Here is a 24,829-nt window from a genome sequence, read left to right on the forward strand (position 1 = left end):
TTTGAAATACACAGTTTTCCTTGACATATTTCTGAATCTATTCAGACGTTTTGAAAAATGACTTCATTGATCAGGAAAAGTCTAACTGCACTGGTCTTTCTTTCAATTCATATTTGTACATATATAAATGTAAGTATATTCTACAGAACAGGCACAACATATTCAATTGTGCACAGGCAAGGCTCAAGCTAATCTCTCTGTGCAGGGCCCCTACTTTCGCAAAACAGCCCACTGTCCAATAACAAGCACATGAATGTGCAGAGTAACAGATGATTTTTAGCATTTAATTTTATACTTGGTGCTTTTTGACAGAGTGATGTTTACTATTAAAACTAATTCCAGCAGTTCTTAATTGCTGATTCAACTGTAAAGTAAAAATTTCCTACAGTTTCAATCTTGGGGGATTATTTTAATTGAATACAGCCCTAGGGTAGTAAAGGATTTTTTTTTTCCAAAAACTATTTCTACTTTTAACTATCTATTTTGTAGAATGTGATTTTTTGTGATTTTTCTTAAGATAAAACATAGAAAGTAATTGGATCCCACGGTTAATATATGACTAGACATTTAAAAATCACTAAATTCAAACTTATGTCAAATTTTTGCAGAAAATATCTGCAAAATACATATCTGACAGAAGATTTGCATCTAGAATACAGAGCTCTGTTAAAATGAAAGAAAACAACTTCCCCTTCCCAAAATGGGTAAAAGATCTGCATGGACAGTCCACAAAGAAGATAAATTGTCAATATACAAGCACATAAAAAGATGCTCAACATACTTAGTCATTAGGTAAAATGAAAATTAAACCACAATGAGATACCACTACATACTTATTGGAAGGAAGGAAGGGAGAGAGGGAGAGGAAAACTGACCCATCTGACAATACCAAGTGTTGACAAGGATATGGAGCAACTAGAATTCTCAGCTTGCAAATGGAATGTAAAATGGTATGGCTAATCTGGAAAACAGTTTGTCTGTTTCTTAGAATGTTAGCTATACACTTTCCACATGACCCAACAATCTCACTCCCAAGTAGCTGCCCAAGTGAAATAAAAACATACATTAATACAAAAATCCATATGCAAATGTTTTTAGCAGTTTTAGTTTTAATTGCCTGTGATGGTTAATTAATGTGTCAACGTTACTGGGCCATGGGATGCTCAGATATTTGACTAGATATTATTCTATGTGTCTCTGTGAGGGTTTTTTTCAGATGAGATTAACAATTGAAGGGTAGCCTGAGTAAGGTAGACTGCTCTCCCTAATGCAGGTGGGCTTCATCCAATCAGTGAAAGGTATGAATAGAATAAAAAGGCTGACTCCTCCTAAGAAAAAATTCCACCTGTCTAGATGCCTTTGAACTGAGGCACTGGCCTTTCCTGTCTTGAGAGTGAAACATCAACATCGGCTCTTCCTAGGTCTCCAGGCTGCCGACTCACCCTGCAGACCTTGAGACTCCAGGCTCCATAACTGTGTGAGCCATTCCTTATAATAAATCTCTTTCTAGATAGACATCTTATTAGTTCAGTTCCTGCAGAGAGCCCTAATGCACTGCCCCAAATTGGAAGCCACCCAAGTGTTCTTCAACTGGTGAAAGAGCTCTTCAACAAACTGTAGCACATGCACAAAGTGGAATTCTAATCAGAAACAAAAAGGAATGAACCACTGGTAGATGCAACAGCACGAATGAATCCCTAATGTATTATATGCTAAGTGTGAGAAGCTGGACTTAAGAGGCTACATACTACATGATCACATTAACACAACATTCTGGGAAAGTCAAAGCTGTGGGGGCAAAAAAAGCATCAGCAGTTGCCAAGGTTCTGAGTTCAAGAGAGGAACTGTCTTCCAAAGGACACGGGGAATTTTTTTATGGTGATGGGAAGGTGGGAAGGTTCCATGCCTTGATTGTAATTTGGTTACATGACTAAATGCATTTGTTGAAACTCATACACTAAAGAGTGATTTTGTTTGTTTCTTCCTTTTTCTTTTTATGGTTGTACCTGGGGCATATGGAAGTTCTCAGGCGAGGTGTCGAATCAGAACTGCAGCTGAGGCCTACACCACAGCCACAGCAAGCCTGGATCTGAGCCACATCTGCAACCTAAACCTCAGCTTGTGGCAACACCGGATCCTTAACCCCCTGAGTAAGGCCAAAGATAGAACCTGTATTCTCACAGACACTATGTCCAGTTCTTAACTGCTGAGCCACAACAGGAACTCAGACAGTGATTTGCAACACATGTAAAATTATACCTCCATGAACAAAAGCATCCTGAAGACTGACATTATGGTAAGCAATGCGCACACATTTACATCAATTTAAAACTGCAAAATAAATACATTATAAATAAAATGTCAGTTATCAGTTGAAATTCCAAGCAAGATTCTGTTTGCAATAAAATCCTTCTCTTTTGCAAAAATACGTGTCAACAGACAGTGGCGTGAAATAAGTCCCCCAAACATCCAAGGAGATACTTATATCTTAATGCGACACAAACATCCAAATTCCCTAACAGTGTAACACTTCTCATTGATGCTACAGAATTTTTACCCTGCGCCCCAAATTCTAGAGCTTTCTCTTTAGATCAGGCCTGGGAGGGAGTGAGTGGTAGTCATCCAAGATGGTACCGCCACGTTCAGCAGCACTCTAACCATACAGCTGTGTAAGAACTCAGACAGCAAAGAGCATGTGACTAAGAGCTCACAGCGTTAGGCAGGATGTTATGGTGCCTTGAATTCCATGATATCTCACTCCTGCTCCTTTCCCACAGTATACCTTCGATCCCATTTCTTATAAGGAGTCTGATTTTCTCATTGTAGTTCTTAATAAGCACTTCCAAAGAAACAGGGTTCTAAATTCGTTTAACTTCTGTAAGGAGAAAGGACTTAATATCTTCTATTTTCAGGCCAATGTGAAGCATTTTCTTCATTACTGGTTTTCTTAAGCCAGTCTCTGAAGAAAGGATCAGAGTATTGGGTTAAAAGTGTTGCCTTGGATTTTTACTTTCTTTTAAGCAATAGATTTAGATTTGAGTTCTTTCCCCCCCTTAGTTTCATAGCTACCACCTATCAAAACAAACTGTTCCACAGTACAACTAGAACAGTCTCCTCCTATACTTACTAGGTCTCAAGACACAAGGCCTGTTTTTCCATCAGTATTATAAGCTGAAGATTACCTTTGGGTTCCTCTTATGTAAAATGAGGATATTACCGATCTGGCTCCCTAACATATTTTTCATGGGAAGTGAAAGAAACTCAGAATATAATGTGTTTGGAACAAACTAAGACATACTCTGACTGAAAAACTCTGTAGAGTTTAGATAACATGGGATAGAATAACAGCGACTAGTTGGGTTTACCATACATTGTTAGCTGGAAACTACTAATGTAACCCATATGGTCCCCAAATATAAGCTTATTTGCACATTTATAGCACAGAGTGCACAATAATAAAAGTCAACCTTTCTTCTAAATAAACTAACTGTATTAACAGGGACCCATATATCATGAGAATGCACATTAGAACAAACTAGTATCCTATCATACAACGAAAAGCTAGGATATCACTTATGTACAAGACATATTGATAACTATGTCAAGATTCTTCTTTTTTTTTTTTTTTTTTTTTTTTGTCTTTTTGCCTTTTCTAGGGCCGTTCCTGTGGCATATGGAGGTTCCCAGGCTAGGGGTTTAATCGGAGCTGTAGCCACCAGCCTACGCCAGAGCCACAGCAACGCAGGATCCGAGCCACGTCTGCAACCTACACCACAGCTCATGGCAACACAGGATCCTTAACCCACTGAGCAAGGCCAGGGATCGAACCCGAAACCTCATGGTTCCTAGTCGGATTCGGTAACCACTGCGCCACAACGGGAACTCCTCAATTTTTTTTTTTACCAGTCATTCATGGGTGCCTTTTTTGCCTTTTTAACTCCTACCTGAAAAGTGCTCCAAGTCTTCCTTCCTTCTCACATCTATCCAATCCCAACAAAAATCTTAAAAATTGCCTTTACTGTGCTCCCTCCGCAAAAAAAAAATCTCCCATTATGTTCACTGACATGATCTAAAGATGTGTAGCTATCTACTATTTTTGCAGCCTTACCATACATACTCTTTGTATAATTTCTTAAAATCCTGGTTTGGGTTGATACCATTTTACTGAAAATGCTCACAAAAAAAAAATCTAACAGCTAAGCTGACGGCTTCCTACATCACCCAGTTTGGCGGACTTGTCGTCATTCTCCTTTGTGACTCTGTAGCTGAACTTAAAAGTGGCCTCTCTTGCTTTCTCTGACCATGCCGCCCCTGATCTTCTTTCTACCTCCACAATTACTCTGCCTCCTGTACCACCTTCTTTTCTCCCTCCATCTGCTACATATGCCAATTCTAGGAGGACTCACTTTGTTTTTTGGCCACATCATGGCATGAAGAAGTTCCCAAGCCAGGGGTTGAATCTGCAGCATAGCAGTGACCTAAGGCCCTGCAGTGACAATGCCTTAACCCACTAAGCCACATGGGAACTCTAAGGACTCAACTTTTTTTTTCTTTTTTAGGCCACCTCACAACATATAGAAGTTCCTGGGCCAAGGATTGAATCTGAGCTGTGAACTACACCACAGCAGTAGCAAGGCTGGATCCCTAAGATACTGCACAGGGCTAGGCAATGAAACCCACACCCCAGCAATGACCCAAGCCACCACAGAGAAAACGTGGAATCCTTAACCCTCTGTGACACAGTGGGAAGCCCTGAGGACTCACATTTTTGTCTTTCTTGTTCACCAATGCATTCTAGAACCATGAGTAATGCCTGGCGTGTGGCTCTCAGATAGTTGTTCAATGAGTGAATGAATGGATTTTTCAGGATCCTTCAATGACTCTTGGAAGTCCCTAAAGCTACTGCGCCTAAGACTGCTACATTCAGTTAGCAAAACGAAGACAAAGGGTAAGCGTAAGAACTATTGAGTGGTACTCAAAAGCCTGTTACATATATGACTAAAAGCCCTCTGATGTGTATAATTACAGCTATTATCCCTCAGCAATGCCCTTGTTAATAAAGGCAGAGCTGATGGAGACCACGTTCTTTCCAACAAACCTCATGAAATTCCAGCACTCCTAAGTCCAGTGTTACAGGTCTATTTCCTAAAACATTGTTCAGACCTGGTAAGTTTGTTTCATTCACTGGACCGCCATACTGAGGTTTGTTATAATACACACAGGGCCTGGATGAGAGCTGACTGACAAACTGACCCCAAATGAGTCAAAACAAACATTCACCACCAAAGACATTCATAACGCCATCATTGCGAATACCCATATTTTCACTAAGAATTTTTATAGTTCCAAATAAATCTCCATTTCAAAATAACTGAGGTACCCACTGACGTGTTTTATTCCATGTGTATCCAAGTGTTATGAGCTATGTTCTAATCTTCCTTCACGAGGACAGACACCAAAATGGTTGGAACAGGGTTCAGAGAAATGCCTTGTTCAAAAAAAGAACTTTAAAAGGGCACCCATAATCATGTGGGTGACCAATTTATTCCTCATAATGGCTAAGCTTTTTTGTTGTTTGTTTTTGAATTTTCTGTATATAGTCGGGCCTCCATATCTGCTCATGGATATGGAGGGCCAGGTGTACTACATCATTTTATATAAGGAACTTGAGCATCTGTGGATTTCAATATTTTCTGGGGGTCTTGGAAGCAATCCCTCAGATACTAAGGGACGACTATAAAAGCAGTCAGACTTACAGGAAGAGGCAGAAATTTCTGGAGCTGGGCTTGCTTCGTTTGGAGTATGTGCAACTGAGGCAGTGGATGGGCTGACAGTGTACAAGTGAGAAAGTTCATCCCTAGCACCTAAGATCATAACCTTGCGAACAGAGAGACCCCAAATAATGGTCACTTCAAGTAACAAGAGAATCCCAAAACTCCACAAAGGAGGTTTCCTGACCACAGGGCATCAATACCCATCATTTTTAGAAAGTTTTGGCAAAGTATCACGCTGATTTATTGGCACTCACAAAGATCTGATGTAATATTTAAAAACATCTCTTCTTTGTGTAAACATGAATTAAGAAAAATGTAAATCCCCCATCTAGGTTTATTTTTTAATATGGATTTTAATTATATATTTATAAATCTGGGGTGCTCAAAGCCTTAAACAGTTAAGATAATAAATGGAGTTTGGCAGAACATTTGTTCTGATTACTAGATGTTTAATGACACTTGGAACATCAAGATGTATGTGAAATTAAACTCAAGCATGATGCACACAAAATAACTTGGAAAGGATCAGATCTCATTTTGACTTGATTCTTTTCCCCTGGAATACAGACAAACCACATTCTTGTTTTCTTCCTGCCTTCTCCCCCTTAGATTACACTATATTACTTTTGATTGATATTCATCTCTATAATTTGTGCTTTTTGAAAGGATAATTGTTACAAGAATGACATTTTCAGGTTTTTTCAGTATTCTTATTTCCTAACTGATCAAACACAGAACATAACTCACGCAACGTTTTTGAAATGAATGTTTAACTATTCTGTGCAAGGTTTGAACGTCACTTCAAATTTAGTTTGACACAGGTTTATAGACGGCTGCAGTTTTTTCCTCGCCAACAATTCCTCTGTTTTAGATGTTACAGCTGTACACGTTAAAAGTGTGAAAAGGCAGAGGCACTGTTACCTAAAAACTCACACGTCCTTTCTACGCAAGTCATTCCAAAGTTAATAACTAAATATGAAGGTGAATGATGATACAGTGCCAGCTCTGTAACATCTGTATCAAACCACATGACTGCCATTGTGTTTCATACCATTGACATGTTTCTGTCCTCTCGGAATCCATGCACTACAAGAGCTTACATGAGCCAGTTTTGTGCCATCCACCCTTCATGAAAAAAGGAACTGGCTCAAATATCCACGCCAGCCATCCATTCTAAATAATTACAAACTACTTACATTCTAAATATTTAGATAACCAGGAATCTCAGTGTTGGACCATCACCTTTCCCACACTGCACTTCAGAGCTGTAGAAGGCTTTCTGATTGCCTGTTCCTGAACACAATATTAATGCACATATGAAATGGATTAGAATGGTTGAGGTGTTTGAAAGGAAGGAATTTTGATTTTTATAGAGATGGACATGAAGATCATTTTTCTTGGTCCAAATTTACTTTGTTAAACATACCCTGATCTCAACTGTGGTTGCCAAATGTCAAAGCAAATGCCTATTTTCTTCTGAATCATTTTTTTTTTTTTGTATTTTTCTTCCATGTGTTTTTCCCAGAACATATCATCAATATAGCACAGGTAAGATTAGAGAATTAAATTGAAACATGATGAACCTATAAGGAAAACACTTAATAATCCAGTGCTAAAAACTGGGGCTCATAAAGAAGGAAATATTTAATTCTGTTTTGGGGTGTTACTGGTTTTAAAAGCTGATTTGGGAGTGAGGGGGAGGCTAGCCATGCAAAATCCTCTTGCAACACAAGCTTCCATTCATGGTGATGGTGTTTTTAGAAGTCCTTTGGTATGGGTAGTGCCTGGTTGCAGGTTTTCTGGGGAAAAATGGAAAATCACTCCAAAAAGTATTTCTGACAGCTGGCAGTCCTTCTCTACCTTTATCATCATTATCATTTTGGTAATTAGGCAGCTACTGAGCAAGGAGTGGGTGGTGGTGTAGGAACCCAATGTTTGAGTCTAGGTTGTAATAGAACAGGGTCCATCTGAACACACTGATCCATAGCTCACAAATCTAGAAAATCTCATCTGAGACTTTTAATATCATCTCTCAAGCTCCTATTGATAAATCCTGAATGCAATTCTTAATCTTGCAGAGATAAAGACCTAAGATAGGAGAAAAAAAAAGTATTAGACAACTTCTGGATCTTAAAAAGCAACAACCCAAGACACTGCAATTGAATTAAATATTTGGAAGAGGTGACCCTATTTTCCTCCAATTGATATGTACATTCCTAAAAGAACCATGTTTAATTGTGTTCACGTGCCTGAGGATTTTGTTTTTTAAACAAGCTATGTTAAATCATAGGCAGCATATGCTCAATAACAAGTACCATTGTGGAATACATGACGGTGTTTCTGTCCATCATTTAAACTGCAGTGAACACTTTCCGTGCCTTTGGCAAAGCAATCTCTCTCTGTAGGGCTTAAGGGATAGACCAATGGATTGAGAAAAGATCCGACTTTAGGTCAAGGTGCATTCATCAGCTGCCTTCATGGGCTTGGGCTCAATTATGCAAACAAGTAGTAACCAGAGTTGAATCTCAATGGGTGGTCAGTTTCCTTGGCTTTGAGGAACCCTGGCCTGTTGGGAGTATGTTGCCTCCCTTAAGGTCATTAGGGAAGAAATGGCTGAGAAGCATTAAGCCTGATTCAAAGATTAGTTCTTTCAGCCTTTTAGTCTTGTCCATAAAAGGAAAGGGCTTACACATCATCAAAAATTCAAATTAATCCATGTTGCTTTCACTCAAACTATTGCAAATGATCACCACAACCTGTCTAGACGTACAAAGTCTGATAAATGTCCATTTAAGACAATGAGAAATACACACCATTCTCCCAGTGCAAAGTCATAAACTTTCGAAACCATCTTTAAAAAAAAAAATCCTCCTGGGAACAGTTTTCCTACTATAGTTCTATGGCTTTGAATTTGAAAAATATTGCCTGCAAAATCCCCTTGGTTTAAACCCAGTTTCCACTACAGAGAAAAAGAAAAAGAGAAAAACAACTGGTGGTTATTAATTTATGTATTAATGCATGTGTTACTGGGATGGCAGATTCAACTCTGTTATTTATGGAAGGTTTACCATCATGTGCTTTGGCACTGGGGGTGGAAGGAAGGGGCTACACCTCTGCTTTGATGACTATATATGAGAAGGGGTCTGCTAATTGCCTAAGTCAGGGACAAAGAGCCTAAGGTTTCAGAGGAGAGAGGCTTGGAAGTCAGAGATGGTTTCACGTACAATGGGGAACCCTTCTTGGGCCACAAAGGATTGGCAAGGTATAGCGGCAGATTGGGAGCAATCCAAGCAGAAGAAAAGAGCAGAATGATGAGAAAGTATCGGGAAAGAGCAGAAGAGAAAACTAAAGTTGTAAGTTTGAATCTGATTTTAACAAGTCTTATATACCACACTCAGAACTTGAACTCAACTTGACTGGCAATGGTGAGCCATTGAAGGCATGTCAGAGAGAGGAACAACCATCTCTAAGCTATTTAGTTATTTATTTATTACATAATGATTTTTCTTTTTTTCCATTATACCTGGTTTACAGTATTCTGTCAATTTTCTACTGTACAGCATAGTGACCCAGTTACACATACATGTATACAGTCTTTTTCCTCACATTATCATGCTCCATCATAGGTGACTAGAATGTCCATTGACAGATGATTGGATTAGGAAGATGTGGTATATATACACAATGGAATACTACTCAGCCATAAAAAAGAACGAAATATGTATTTATTTATTTGCTTTTTAGGGCCACACCTGTGGCATATGGAGGTTCCCAGGCTAGGGGTCAAATCAGAGCTGTAGCTGCCGGCCTACACCACAGCAATGCAGGATCTGAGCTGCATCTGCAACCTACATCACAGTTCACAGCAATGCCAGATCCTTAACCCACTGAGCAAGGCCAGGAATAATACCTGAGTTCTCATGGATTCTGATCAGATTCATTAACCACTGAGCCATGACAGGAACTCCCTCTAAGCAATTTATAACAGGGCTTGAATATAGGTAAGATATGATAAAGGCCTGAATTAGGATGATGGTGGCAGAGTGCCAAGGCATGAGTGTATATAAGGGAAGGTATAAATATGGAGCTAAAATTGGCAATCAACCAGATGCAGAATCTGAGGGTGCAGGCATCGCCAAAAATGGACCTGAGATTTCTAGCCTGGACTCTTAGAGAACAGCTAAGAAAAGACACTACTTTGTGTTGTGTTTATAGGTGTAGGGGGAGGTCAAAAGCAGACAAGGAGATGAGTCCTTTCAACCCTGAGATAATATACATTTTTGATACTCTGGCTTCAGAAATTTTAAAAGTGGGATACTTAAGACATTTCCAAATACAGGTTTTCCAGCAAAAACTAGAGCTTTCCTGGAGCTGGAACTCAGGAAAACATTTGTATCCAAAGAAATAGGTCTGAAGAGTCTTTATAACCTTGCAGCAGTAAGTGAAATCTCTGGAAGCCAGGTAAGTCAAGGACACTTTTGGGAGGGTCATGTTTGGGGGGTGCTACAGAGACAGGGCTAAGGGGGCAATGAAGAAATGAAAAAACAGACTCAGAGGAGGAGGAAAAGTGGCAAATTCAGTATCTCAGATGTTGAAGGAAAAGATCAAGGATTTCAATACTGATACTCTACAATCAAAGCCAGTGGAGAGCCACGGGGTATCCGATAGCACTTAATTGCTTTACCTATGGTGTCAGCTGCTTCAGAACAGGTAACATAAGGCGAGTCGTAGGAGAATTGGCAACACGTAACTAGTGTTGGAGAACTTTGCCATTGAGATGACAGGTGGAAATTCCAAGAAGCAGTAGTCAAGTGAAGGGATTTTATTTTATTTTTTTATTTTTTTATTTTTACTCTGGCACCCACAGCACATGGAAGTTCCCAGCGAGGGATCAAATCGGAAGCTGCAGCTGCCATCCAATGACACAGCCACAGCAACACCAGATCCAAGCTGCATCTGTGACCTATACCACAGGTCGCAGAAAGGCTGGATCCTTAACCCACTGAGTGAGGCCAGGGATCCAACCTACACCCTCATGAACATTACATCAGGTTCTTAACCTGCTGAGCCATAATGGGAACTCCAAGTGAAGAGATTTTAAAGTAGAGGAGCTGAATATATATTAGAAATAGGGGAAGGCATCTGCCAAATTGGCAACAATGAATGAGAGAAAGTGCAGAAGGGGTTGCAGAGGATGACAGCAAAGAAATGGGGGAGGAACATTAGGAATATCAGTTTCTTTTCCTATGCACAGGGGCCAAAAAAAAAAAAAAATGAGGCAAAGACATAAGGATGTTAACAGTCTAAAGACAAAAGCGCTTGTTCTCTATTTGCTTCCCATCTTAAAAGAAGTGCCCCCCTTTCTTCCACAGACCTAATTTAATGTGCTAAGTTAGGTCCCCAATTTCTCCTTCTTCCACCTTCTCAGGAACACTTTCTTATCAAGTTGCTTCTCTCCAGCCAGCTCTCCCCTTCATACTTAATTCCAGTCTCCCGCTGAAAATGCAGGACTGCTCAGGCTGGGTCCCTACATAATGGGCACCTAGCGCATGTCCTTACCACGGGACAGCAACTCCACAAATACAACCCTATATAATCTGAGCACCACTGAGGTGAAGGTAAGATCCTCACTTTATGGACTCTCCCAAACCACCATGGCACAAAGTAGCCAGGCTATGACTTAAGGCTGGGTCTACTTTCAAGCCTTGTGTTCTTTCTCCTGTGCACAGCTCTCTGGACCCTGGTCAAGACGCCAGCAGTCGACTCTGTTTCTGTCTCAGCATTACAAAGTACCTGGCCTGCTGTCAGAGACCAAACTTTAAATGGCTGAAACAGCTTGATAGATTGTGTGAAAATTTTATGGTCCTTCCGTCAGACACCAGAATTTATTATCACATAATACACAGTTAGAAGAACCAAAAGAAACCATCCCACAAGGGCCAACGATGTGGAGGCAGTGGCCCTTTGACATTCTAAGGCCACAGGCATTCTACGGGTCCAATCAGAAAGCTGCTTCTACGAGGGAGAAAACAACCTCTTGATCTTGCAAAATGCTTTTGGACACCTAGAGGCTCTTTTATGACTGGGGCTGATTAAAATGAAAAGCTTAAACGACTAAAATGTTCTTTTTGATGAGTTTTTGCCATGAACTATGGACCTTGTTGTCCAGTGGGATTCGAGCCCTTTGATCCTGGGAGCTCACATAAATTCAGAGTCATAAAACAACATTGGATTTGATTTTACTAGTGCGGCTTATGTTGCCAGATTTGTAATGCAATCTTGTTTTCTCCCCTCCTCATGTTTAGGCCCGTCCACCATTGTTTTATAGCAAAAGGAAAGGAGTTTCCATTTGTTTTTGGCAATCAAGAATCAAGATTGAGCCACTATTCTAGAACGCTGGAATTTCACAGGAAAAAAAAATGATATTGTATTATGTTCAACAGTATTTGAATCAATGTTATTTTTTGTGCTGAAAAATATCCAAAGGAAAAACCCTTTTCTGCATGAAAATCATTGCAGAGTTTCACTACTGAAGAGGGTTAGAAGGTGATGTGTTTGAGAAGAACAAGGATGAAGTGGGAAAAATCTGACTAGATTTAGTGTCCATAAATTTACAGCAAGACTAAGTGAAAATTAATTTTTAAAAAAATCAAAAGACCCTCCAGGCTATTATCTCAGTTTTCAAATTTTATTTATCTAAAAAATAAAAAACTAGACCTATGGAAGAAGTAAAAGAAATATTCAACAAAGACATGCAATAAATGTAACTTAGATGTTAAATTCACTTCCATTCCCAATCTTCTAATCACTTGCCTTTGTATATAACTGTACCACAATATTCCTGTTAACTCTAATTCTAGAACTGAAAGTTTTGCATTGAAAGGTCTATGTGGGCACCAAAACACAATAACTTTACCGAGACCTGTATTACAGAGGTCAAAACGATCAACAGCAGGGCAGTATTATTCATTTCTTATGTAGTAAAACATCAATTTGGGCTCACTTAGGAAGAACTATGACATATTTAGCCTGTTTACTAGACCATGAAATACTAAGCTGGATAAACAGTTTTTAGTAATTTTTTTCCCCATGGATTTCCCAGGGGCTGGGAAACTGCTCACCAAGATTATTCTAAAAGTAACAGGGGGCCCAAGAATCATCAGAGGTCTCAATAGTAAGGTCTGACTAACTTAAAAAAGAGTTGCCATAATATACACAGTATACATAGTATATACTTATGCAACAAAGTCCTACTGTATAGCACAGGGAACTGTATTCAGTATTCTATGACAAACCATAATGGGAAAGAATGTTTTTAAAAAGAGTGTATATGTATGTATGACTGAACCACTTTGCTGTACAGCAGAAATTAACACAACATTGTAAATCAACTATACGAAATACTACATTCTCCGTAGTCTCTCAGTCCCTGCCTGAGGTCCCAGTGAGCATCTCACAATATGGTCCATCCAGAGGAATATTATTTCTAGCACACATTTACCTCCTTGCCTCTTGGTGCCAATACACCAGATTAAGCCATATGAAACTGCCTTTTTTAAGTCAAAATAGGTCAGATATTAACAATGTAATATGGTTCAACTTATAAACATCATACAAATTTGAAAAAAAAACCCACTTTATTCTATGTTTTCTCAATTTGTACTTTAAATTGTGTGTATTGTATCTATTCGCAACAGATAAGGGCCATGCCATATGTAGTGTTAATAACCAGAACTGTACTACATAGATACCCTTAACAGCTTCCAGATATATTGTAAGAGATTTTCACCTATTTACAGAGAAAAGTAATTGTCTCGGTGGTGTGTATATATTTAGTTATGATGAGAAAACACAAATCTATCCATATCATGCTCAGAATTAGTCAGTAGATTCCCACTGTTCTGAGAATGAAGTTGGAAAACCTTAAGAGGACCAACAAGGCCCTTCTAGAATGTGGCCTCTTGCCCTCCTCCCCAGCAGCATTTTGCAAACTGTGCTCTATGCTCTCAACTGGAAAGTTCTTCCAACACCAACTTGGAGCTTTATGAAGAGAAAAAGGGTCAAGCTGACCTCTAGTGGCAAGATTGGGGAATGGCTTCTAAAAATCGTAATAACACAGATAACCTATTGCACGAATCCACACATTTATGCAATACTTTTCTCAATTAATATTTTAAATTATGTGTATTACATATACTTTCTACAGAGAGGGGTCACTGCATACAGAGTGTTAAAGGAAAATAAGCAGGACTGTATTGCAGAGACGCCTACAGCAGCTTTTAGAGACAAGGAAATTGCTACTCTTATGGCAGGCAGAACATCTGAGAATTGAGAAGACTCTTGGTTGGGATCTAAGATCTGAATTTTGCAAATTCCATTAAAAGGAGATACTAATACTCACAAAGTATTTCCCTTCATTAGTCTCTGGGTAGTATTACGGACTCAGTTTAAGCTGACTTTTATTTAGCCTCTATGGTATAAATGCTATTCTTTTAACTAAACAGTAAATCCTGTGAGAACAAAATCCATGTGGGGGTTAAATAATCCAGGGTATGTGTTAAGTAGAGTGTCTGGTACATGTTAATAGGCAATAAATGTTAGCTGCTATTGTTATTAAATGATGTTTTATCTCTGGCACATTTCACATTTGACAGGTGCTCAATTAGTATTTATTATAAAAAAAACACAACTAAAAAGCACAGTTATGTATACAAACTCATACTGTAAGAAGTTTATAGCAAAAACAGTTTTGTCTCTTTTTTTTTGTTGCTGTTGTTGTTGTTGTTGCTATTTCTTGGGCCGCTCCCGCGGCATATGGAGGTTCCCAGGCTAGGGGTTGAATCGGAGATGTAGCCACTGGCCTACGCCAGAGCCACAGCAACGCGGGATCCGAGCCGAGTCTGCAACCTACACCACAGCTCACGGCAACGCCGGATCGTTAACCCACTGAGCAAGGGCAGGGACCGAACCCGCAACCTCATGGTTCCTAGTTGGATTCGTTAACCACTGCGCCACGACGGGAACTCCGCAAAAACAGTTTTGAAATGCAATTATCTTATGGCACAAACTTAGGGGGCCCTGACTCTTGGGATGCTGAAGCTTGGAAAGGTTTAGGTAATACAGCCAAGATCATGCATCTAGTCAGCAGCAGAGATAAGATTCAACGAAAGGAAGATTCCACACCTGTGTTTCCACTCAGCTGCCCTGCCTCCAGTCATGTTCCATTTCGTCTAAAGAATGGTTGCTTCATTTCACTACATAAATTCATTCTTCAGCAATTTCTGCTGCTAAGGTCCATCACTCTTAAGGACCGATCGATACTCTACCCAAGGAGAGATCAAAGGCAAGGATCAGTCCAGAAAGAAGGTCATGCCATGAATCCCTTCTAGCAAGGATCTTCAAGGTGGAAGAACTTCCAGAGGTAGTTCAGAGTAATAGTTCAGTGACACTTATCAGAGTTGGATTAAATAACTCATTTAATCATCATATAAAACGACTAATGCTCAATAAACATCAGCTATTATTATTGTTATTCAGAATCAGTTGCAGTGAAGTGGTCAAAGCACATATAAAGACATAATAAATTCACGCTATAGATTCCAAAGCCTCTATGAGGCTAAGCTTGTTAAAAGAGGCACAGATAGATGCCATTTATCATATGTATGCACATCCCACAAATAGGTGACAGCATAAGGAAGAGCCACATCATCCTATGTGCTGAGGAATCAGTAATGCAGAGCTCTGCTGGGGAAGATAAGGTTTAAGAACAGCTGAGGAACTCCTATGTTCCAATTGTAGAAATCAATGAAGTAAGTCGCTGACAAGATGCAGAGAAATTTTGCTGCTGTATTTTCTCATTTAATTTATGGTCCCAGAAATTCATTTCCCTGATACTCAGCTTTCAAATCTCTAAGATGAATATAGACAAATATCAAGATTATGGTGACACTGTTCACAATAGCCAAGGCATGGAAACAACCTAAATGCCCATCAACAGAGGAATGGATTAAGATGTGGTACATACATATAATGGAATACTATACAGCCATAAAAAAGAACAAAATAAGGCCATCTGCAACAACATGGATGCAACTAGAGATTATCATACTAAGTGAAGTAAGTCAGAAAGAGAAATACAAATAAATACAATATGATATCACTTAAATATGGAATCTAGAATATGGCACAAATGAACCTATCTACAAAACACAAACAGACTCAAGGACATAGAGAAAATACTTGTTGCCAAGGGGAAAGGGAAGGGAGTAGGATGGACTGGGAGTTTGGGGCTAGTGGATGAAAACTATTGCATTTAGAATGGAAAAGCAATGAGGTCCTATTATATAGCACAGGGAACTATATCTGTTTCTTGCAAAATATAAGAAATGTAAGTATATATTCCCTTTCTTATAAATAAGCAAAATCTTTAGAAAAAAAAAAAAAGAATAACCATCTTCACCCACACAAAGGACTCAAGTTCAGAGTTTAGGGCTCATCGGAGGTATCTGGAGCCCACTGAACCTGAAGGCGGCAAACAAAATCAGCATCAGTCTCTATGTTATAATTGAGCACAGTGCACACCCTTCATTCTACAAGCTTCCCTCTATCAGCAAGCACCCCTTGAAAAATAACAGAATGACGTGGGCCAAGACAGCCTTCTGAAGTCAGCTAGGGAATTCGTTTTGCATCTTCCATCAAAATCCAACCCCAAATAGATCTGCAAGCTTCTAGGTAGCCAGGGGCCTAAGAGGCATTTCAGTGCCAGCTGACCAGCAAGTCTATTAAACTCCTGACATTGTACTATATATACACAATGTAACAATAAATCAAAATATTTCCCAACATTTTGTCTCTTCTGACAACTCAGTAATGAAATATCGGCACTTAGGGGAATACCATGAGGGTTTAATGAAATCATCATATTTCATATTTGTGAAAATTTTGTTTATCAATCTACGAATTACTCCCCTTTCCTCTCAGCATTCTCCAGGAATTAATAGATTTAAATGTGTGGTGTTGAAACAGACCACAGGAGGGAGGGCAGAGTTGTGGTTGCCAGAGAGGAGGTGGGGGAGGGAGTGGGATGGATGGGGAGTTCAGGGTTGGTAGATACAAACTATTACATTTGGAATGGATAAACAGTGGGGTCCTACTGTACAGCACAGGGAACTATATCCAGTCTTTTAGGTAGAACATGATGGAAGATGGTATGAGGAAAAGAATGTATTATATATATATATATATATATATATATATATATATATATATATATATGACTGGGTCAATATGCTGTACAGCAGAAACTGACATACACTGTTAATCAACTATACTCTAACAAAAAAAAATTAAAAATATGCTGTGTTGATAACAAAGAACATAACAAATGGGAAAGACTGGATGTTATGTCTTCACATGTTTGGCTGTATCAGCTCAAGCATAGTTTGTACTCGGTTTTGTTTCATTGGCAATGTATTTACTATTAGAAACAGACAGATGGGGTAGGTTGGAGAGAGAAAAATAAGGAAGTCTAAAAGTTACTCTTAATGGAGGCCATACCATGTGGTTCTCTGAGGGACAATGAGGTACAATGTAAGTTAATTTCCAGCTTGGCGCCCATCCCTGGATCATTCCACAGGGGGAGTTACCATATTAGCAATGAGTCTGCATTGCACAATGAGCAGGGGCCTGCCAGAGGCCATCAATCCCTCCAGTTTCCCCTCAGTGAGGCACTGCGCATGTGATAAATGGGGTAAATGGAAAAGGTTCCCGTAAAGGAAATGTCACTGCTGGCTGCTTTTTTTCCTTCTATCCCACAATCCAAAGAGCATTAGTTAAAAACAGATAAAACAATGTGTCATTTCCATGGCACCTACTCCCAAACTGCTGAAAGAGCCGGTCAAAAACAATATGCTTAAATTATCCAAGCTCCTCAAAAGCCAGAGAGGAAGCTGCTTTTTTCCCCCCTCAACGTTCAAAATTGAAGAAGTAGAGCGCCAAAGAAGTCCTACCCATCCTTCAATGCATCCCCTCCTGTCAAAAAGCAGAACGGGCCCTTCTAAAGAAACTGCATTTACCATTCTAAGAGCTGCCTCCCCTCACTGAGTCAGGCACCCTAATCAGCCCTGGAGGCTGGAAAGCAGAATGGCACTGAAAACCTGAACACCATGTCCCAGGAGACAAGCAGAGCTGAGAAGAGACCACCTGGTTAGAAAGGGGAACGTACAGAAGAATCTAAAAGGAAAAAGGGGATGCGATTGTAAATAACAGGGCTTTACAGATTCAGAGTTAGATAAGCCAAAGGCTGAAAGGATAATGTGGGAGACAAATCAAGCTTTTTTTTTTTTTTAAAGTATGGTGGGGCTAATAAAATTCAAAGGTGCTATTAGCATACGGCCTGGTCCCTCATTTTATAAATGAGGAAACTGAGTCCAAATTTGCCTGAAGTTTATACTGTTCATCATCCTCCAAGGAACACCATCATCTAGACCATTTGCTCCCAGATCCAATATTCTTTCCATTAATATCACAATGATTAACACAAAGAACACTGGCCTCAAAGTCAGACAGATCTAGGTGGATTCAAACTTGGGTTCCTCCACTTACTAGGCTAGGACTTCTGACAATTCAGTCTCTGAAAGCCTCAGGTTTTATCATCTGTAAACTGGGGACAAATCTATTACTTTGCTTGTATTTCTACCTTTACTCTTTATAATACTAATACCAAAAGTGTAGAACAAAGGTCAGTACACAGTAGGAATATGGTTACATTTAGGTGCTATTGCTTTTCAATCACAGGTTGTTACATAAGAAATATTTGTGTATCACCTACGTGCCAAGCACTCTGCTAAGTACTTCCAAAGACAGAGAAAAAAAAAATTGCTCCCTCCTGGTGCCCACAATCAGAATAATAAGCAAGACCTTGGTAACATGAAAAGGGTAATGAAACCAAAGATTTTAACTCAAACTCGGAAAGTAGATTATACATTGAGATAAGATTATATGAATCAACAGAAAACAGTATTCAGAAGCAACAGCTACTTTGAGGAAAAAAAGAATCATGTGAGAAACAAGCTATATAGTCTTCCCCTGTCCCACCCTCTGTCCTTCTCTATTCATGGTAAAGCTCTAACAGAGGAACAAGATATTTCTCAAACTCTTGTGACCATGAAATAGTTTTTTCAGGGAGCATTTCAGAAGCTCACCGGAATGAGCTTAGGGAAAGGCTGATTTAGACCCTCTGATATAGAGCACAGAGGCCAAAGAGAAGCTGGAAGACCTTGGAAAAGTCACCCTCAAAGATATAAGTCAAGGGAGTTCCCATCATGGCTCAGTGGAAACGAATCCGACTAATATCCATGAGGATGAAGGTTTGATCCCTGGCCTTGCTCAGTGAGTTAAGGATCCAGCATTGCCATGAGCTGTGGTGTAGGCTGCAGATATGGCTTGGATCCCAGGTTGCTGTGGCGTAGGCCAGTGGCTACAGCTCCGATTTGACCCCTATCCTGGTAACCTCCATATTCTGGGAGTGCAGCCATAAAAAGACAAAAAAAAAAAAAAAAAAGATGTAAAAACAAATCCGACTAGGAGCCATGGGATTGCAGGTTTGATCCCCGGCCTTGCTCAGTGGGTTAAGGATCCAGCATTGCCGTGAGGTGCAGTGTAGGTCACAGATGCAGCTTGGATCTGGTATTACTGTGGCTGTGGTGTAGGCCAGCAGCTATAGCTCCAATTAGACCCCTAGCATGGGAACTTCCATATGCCATGGGTGCAGCCCTAAAATAAATAAATAAGATATATGTCTACATCCCAAGGAAGTCTTCAACCAAAAGAGTCTGAGGACTATTCTACTGAATACCGCCCCCCCCCTTTTTGGCTCACACAGCACGCAGAAGTTCCCAGGCCAGGGATAGAACCCACAACACAGCAGTGATAACACCAGATCCTTAACCCACTGAGCCACCAGAGAACTCCAGAGGTCCATTCTAAATTCAACCTCCTAATTACAAGGAGACTTGTGCAAGAAAAATGGAATGAGAAATAGTATTTACTGAGTATGTATTCATAATTGGGTATCCTAGAAGGCAGGCATCATCAAAATGATTGTAATTTTTTTAAAAAAATTTTTAACTGAGCTATAGTTTATGAACAATATTTTATAAGTTATAGATGTATAATAGCAGTTCACAATTTTTAAGGGTTATCATAAATTTGTAGTTATCATAAATACTGGCTATCTTCTCTGTACTGTACTACATATATCATTGTAGCTTATTTATTTTGTAGTTATCATAAATACTGGCTATCTTCTCTGTACTGTACTACATATATCATTGTAGCTTATTTATTTTATACATAATAGTTTGTACCTTTTAATCTCCTACCCCTATGTTGCCCCTTCCAACCCTTCCTTCTCCCCACTGGTAACCACTATGTGCTTTCTATGTCTGTCATTCTGTTCCACTTTGTTATATTTATTAGCTTGTCTTATTTTTTAGATTCCACAAATAAATGGCATCATATAGTAATTATCTTTCTCTGACTCATTTCAATTCTGATAATACCCTTCAAGTCCATTCATGTTGCTTCAAATGTCTGATTTCATTCTTTTTCACGGCTCAGTAGTATTCCATTGTGTATATGTATCACATCTTCTTTGTCTATTCATCTGTTGATGGACACTTGCTCTTTCCCCATCCTGGTAATTGTAAATAGTGCTAAAATGAACACTGAGGTGCACGTATCTTTTTGAATTTATGTTTTCCTTTTTTTTTTTTTTTTTAGATATATACTCAGGAGTGAAATTGCTAGGTCATATGGTAGTACCATCTTAGTTTTTAAGGAACCTCCAGACTGTTCTCCACAGTGGCTGCACCAATTTACATACCTACCAACTGGGTAGAAGGGTTGTCTTTTCTTCACATCCTAGCCAACACTTGCTACTTGTACATCAATGTGATTATTATTGTACAAATGTTGAAACTAAGAAAACTAAGTCCCAGAGAAGTTGATTCGTTTCCCAACATCACAGTGCAAGGAGTTGAACCTATATCTGACTCAAAAACCTGAGTTCTTTCATTTTCTCATCTCACACAAAATGATAATCACACCTTACGATAAGATAAAAATCAACTATGTAGATACAAATTTTATACAAGAGCTGTAATGGTGATTTTTTCAAACCTTGCTCCTAGGCAATAGCAAAGAAATAACCTTTATTTATACCATGGGAGAATTAGTTTCAACATGAGCCCTAAAAGGGTAGGTCTGAATATGTTTCTACCCAATAGCAAGGAACTTGTACAACGGCTACCACAGGCAAAAATTTCTCAAGTACCTATAAAGGTAAGGTGCCACCTTTTCAAAAATAAAATCAGTAACACACAATTATTCAAAACTGAGAAATGAACTAGATTATGAAGAGTATCACAAGGTAATCATATGCCCTCAAGGTAGAGTTTGCTAAATGACAGACACACCTGGACAAAACCTAAGGATTTTGCTACTAATAATCTAAATGACATGAAATACAAAAGTTACGCAAAGTGTTTGACCTACCATCACCCTCCTACTGGTGCTCTGGGTAGAAAAGTCAGCCGAGTACTTAAAAGGTACATAAATTGAGTAAAAAGGTACATAAACTGATGCAACTTGGAAATGGATTCATTCAAGTAGTCAATACATTTTTGCTTTTGAACTATAGGGAGAATAGGTATGTAAGTTGCTACATGTTTTGAGAAGCCGGTCCCAGGCCAAGAACTTTCCACAAATGTGGGCCACAGAGCACGCAAGAGATTAACACTCCAGATACCACACTTACAGGCCTTGGCATTCTAGGCTAAAAGTCTCAACCCCTAATCAAATTATTTCAGGTTAAGGATTCCACCTTAAACGGGGGAACTGAGCAATTAAATGATTTCCCTACAAATCAATAGTCAAAAACAGAATAGCAAGCTGAGCTTAGGTTCTCTGTTGAATCATGCTATTTCTTTAAACTCTAATCAAACAGTTCAAAAAACTAAATGCAGGACTTCTTCTGGTGGCTCAACAAGTTAAGGATTCTGCATTGTTCACTGTAGTGGCAGGGGTTCGATCCCTGGCCTGGGAACTTCCACATGCAGCCGGTGCTTCAGGCCCCAGAAATCCTAAATGCAATCAATTCTTATATATGGTGACAGAATGAATCCCTTTTTCTATGTACTTTTTTCTTTTCTTTGATTTTTTTTTTTTTCCTTTCCTTTTTAGGGCTGCGGAATATGGAAGTTCCCAGGCTAGGGGTCGAACCGGAGCTGCAGCTGCTGGCCTACACCACAGACACAGCAACTTGGGATCCAAGCCACACCTGTGACCTATGCCACAGCCTGTGGCAGTGCCAGATCCTTAACCCACTGAGTGAGGGTAGGGATCAAACCTTCATCCTCATAGATACTAGTCAGGTTCTTAATCCACTGAGCCACAATGAGAACTCCTTCTGTGTGTTTTTAATTTTTTTTTATTAAAGGATAGCTCATTTACTATGTCTGCCAAGTCATGCTTTACAAAAAAAAAAAAAAAAAAAAAAGTAACTGTGGTACTTTAAGCATGAAATCTTTCTTATTCTGGAAAGGCATTTTGAAGAAATCTTAAAATATGTCTGACTTCTCCATGACCTATAAGTGGAGAAATAAAATCTAACAGGGAATGAAGGCTGCTAGTGGACATCTATAAAAGAGCAAAGAAATAGCAGCTCACCCATTATCTTCTGCCAGTCCTGTGGCAAGGGACATACATGACTTTGTTACTTTGTGCAATAAAACAGGTAGAGATGTACTCAGTGAGGGCTCACAAGCACAGGCTGGGTTACTGTTTTATGAACTTGGGTCTCCTCTGACTGGCTGGTGCTACTACCCATCTGGTTGTTTTCTACATCTCCCAGAGAACAAGGGTTAACGAAGGCATAAAGGAGCCAGCCAGGGGAAATGGCCCAGGGTAGGGACAGTGGCAAACTAGAGAACACGTGTCCTGGCAGTAGTGACATCTGATCCTCAACCCCAGCAGCTTAAAGTCATACAGGATCATAAGCCCACTGTTGCCAGCCTTTCCAATTTATTCTAGAAGCAGCTGGAAATCTGTCCACATTTTAAACTATTTATCCCTAATTCAATCTTTAAAATGCTGTGTTTGCCAACAAGACACTTCTCTGGGTGAGATCAGGAGTAAGAGCTGCCGATTTCCTATCAAGAGCTATGAGACTATTAAACTACTTTTCAGCTAAAGTTAAGCATACAGATGGGGTAACATGGTCTCTGCCCTGACAGCAGGAGGGTGCCATAGCCACAGGGTTTAGGCAACTAGGTATAATGGCACAATTATATGGCATTTTATATGGCACAATTTTTTTTTTTTAGTTTACTAATAGCATTTAAAAAAACAGATAATTATTTCAGAGATACTTAAACTTGAGATAATCAGAATTTTTTTAACATTTACTATTGTCAATCATACTTTTATCTACCCTTTATTTTACATTATTATTATTATTTTCTTTTTTGATCACACCCACGTCATATGAAGTTCCCAGGCCAGGGATCAAATCCAAGCTGCAGCTGCAACCTGCACTACAGCTGTAGCAACACCAGATCCTTAATTCACTAGGCTACAGCAGGAACTCCCTACCTTTATTTTAAATAGAAATCAAGATTCCAACATACTTTTTTCCCTTCCATTTACTTTTTTTTCCCCCCTTCTCCATCCTTTTATTGGTTTGAGATGTGAGATCATGGGACCTTTGTGGACCTGAAAATACATGAAATAATGTATATAATATGCCTAGAAGAATGCCCAGCACAAAGCAAGAACTCCAAGATTGTAAGCACCTGCTCTTCCTGAGAATATTATTTAGCTGTCAGAGTACTCCTAAGGCTGGCCTACAACTTGGGGAAGATAGTGTTAACTTTTACTGCTGGGCTGTTACAGAAAACTTCTACTCACGGAATCACTTCTATACCGCCCTCTTTAGCAGTCTGCTTCTTAAATGAATCCCCACTTCAGCTTCTCTGGGACAGCTGAGAATCTTTTGCACACCAGAACAAAGGGCAAAAGTGAGGTCTCTGTAGAGCAGAGCATTTTGCAACAAAGCGATAAATGCCTCCACCTCCCTTTGTCCCCGAGGAGTCAAAGGTACTTTTCCACTTTTTCGTTTCTTTGTGAAATGGACTCATTCCCTCTTCCAAACTCCTTAAACCAAACTGAATACAGGTGGCCTGAATTCATACCCGATGCAATTAATCTGATGCTCTCTTTGCTACCTTTGCAGTGGCTTCATACACAGTCCAATACATCGTCTCAGTTACTCTTTAAAGTACACTATCACTTCATGGAAAGAAGAACATTTGATCTACAAACTCACTGACTTAGCAAGGAATGAGTGAGCACTATACAACTACCAAGACTGCATTTTGCTAAGATTCTCTCCTGAGATACAGGGTCAACCCCAGCCAGTAGTAAATGGGAATCAGTGTCTGATGCAATAGTTAGTTATTTGAAATTAAGACTCTGAAACTTCCTGCTACAGGCACTGCCAGCAAATAACCACACATAAGGGAGCGATAATTAGTGGGACAAAGGAAATGATCCTTTAGGCTCTCAGGACTTCACAAAGGAGACCAAGTCAGCAACTTTCAAGCACTCCTTGGAGATAGGGAATGGTGACAAGGGCCACTTCCTTAAGTGCCTTCATCTGCTTGACATCCAATTGCAGTAATACATTCGGCAACAGACAGATATGAAAACATGACTGAGAGGATGCCAAACAAAATAACTGGCACCATGCACAGGAAACAATTTTTCAAAACCTTCTTATGAACAATAAAAGTCTAAATACTCCATCATCTTCTCCCCTGCCTTCCAACTAGAACAATCATTTTCTCCAAGCAAATCATTTTTCCCAAAGGCATTATCTGAAAAGTAGGAAGTGAATTCTATTCAAGATAGAGTTCAAGGCTGTCAGCCCAAGGATGAACTCAAGGCCCAGTGGCAGATGCTGTCTAGGTAACTATGTCAACAAAAGTGGAGTATTT

General features: G+C 39.4%; 1 protein-coding gene across 1 annotated transcript in view; it reads right to left on the bottom strand.

Moving 5' to 3' along the window:
* Positions 1 to 24,829, bottom strand: part of FMN1 (formin 1) — a 467,180-nt gene that overhangs the window by 237,239 nt on the left and 205,112 nt on the right.

Source organism: Sus scrofa, chromosome 1, assembly GCF_000003025.6.
Source record: "Sus scrofa isolate TJ Tabasco breed Duroc chromosome 1, Sscrofa11.1, whole genome shotgun sequence".
Classification (NCBI taxonomy): Eukaryota; Metazoa; Chordata; class Mammalia; order Artiodactyla; family Suidae; genus Sus; species Sus scrofa.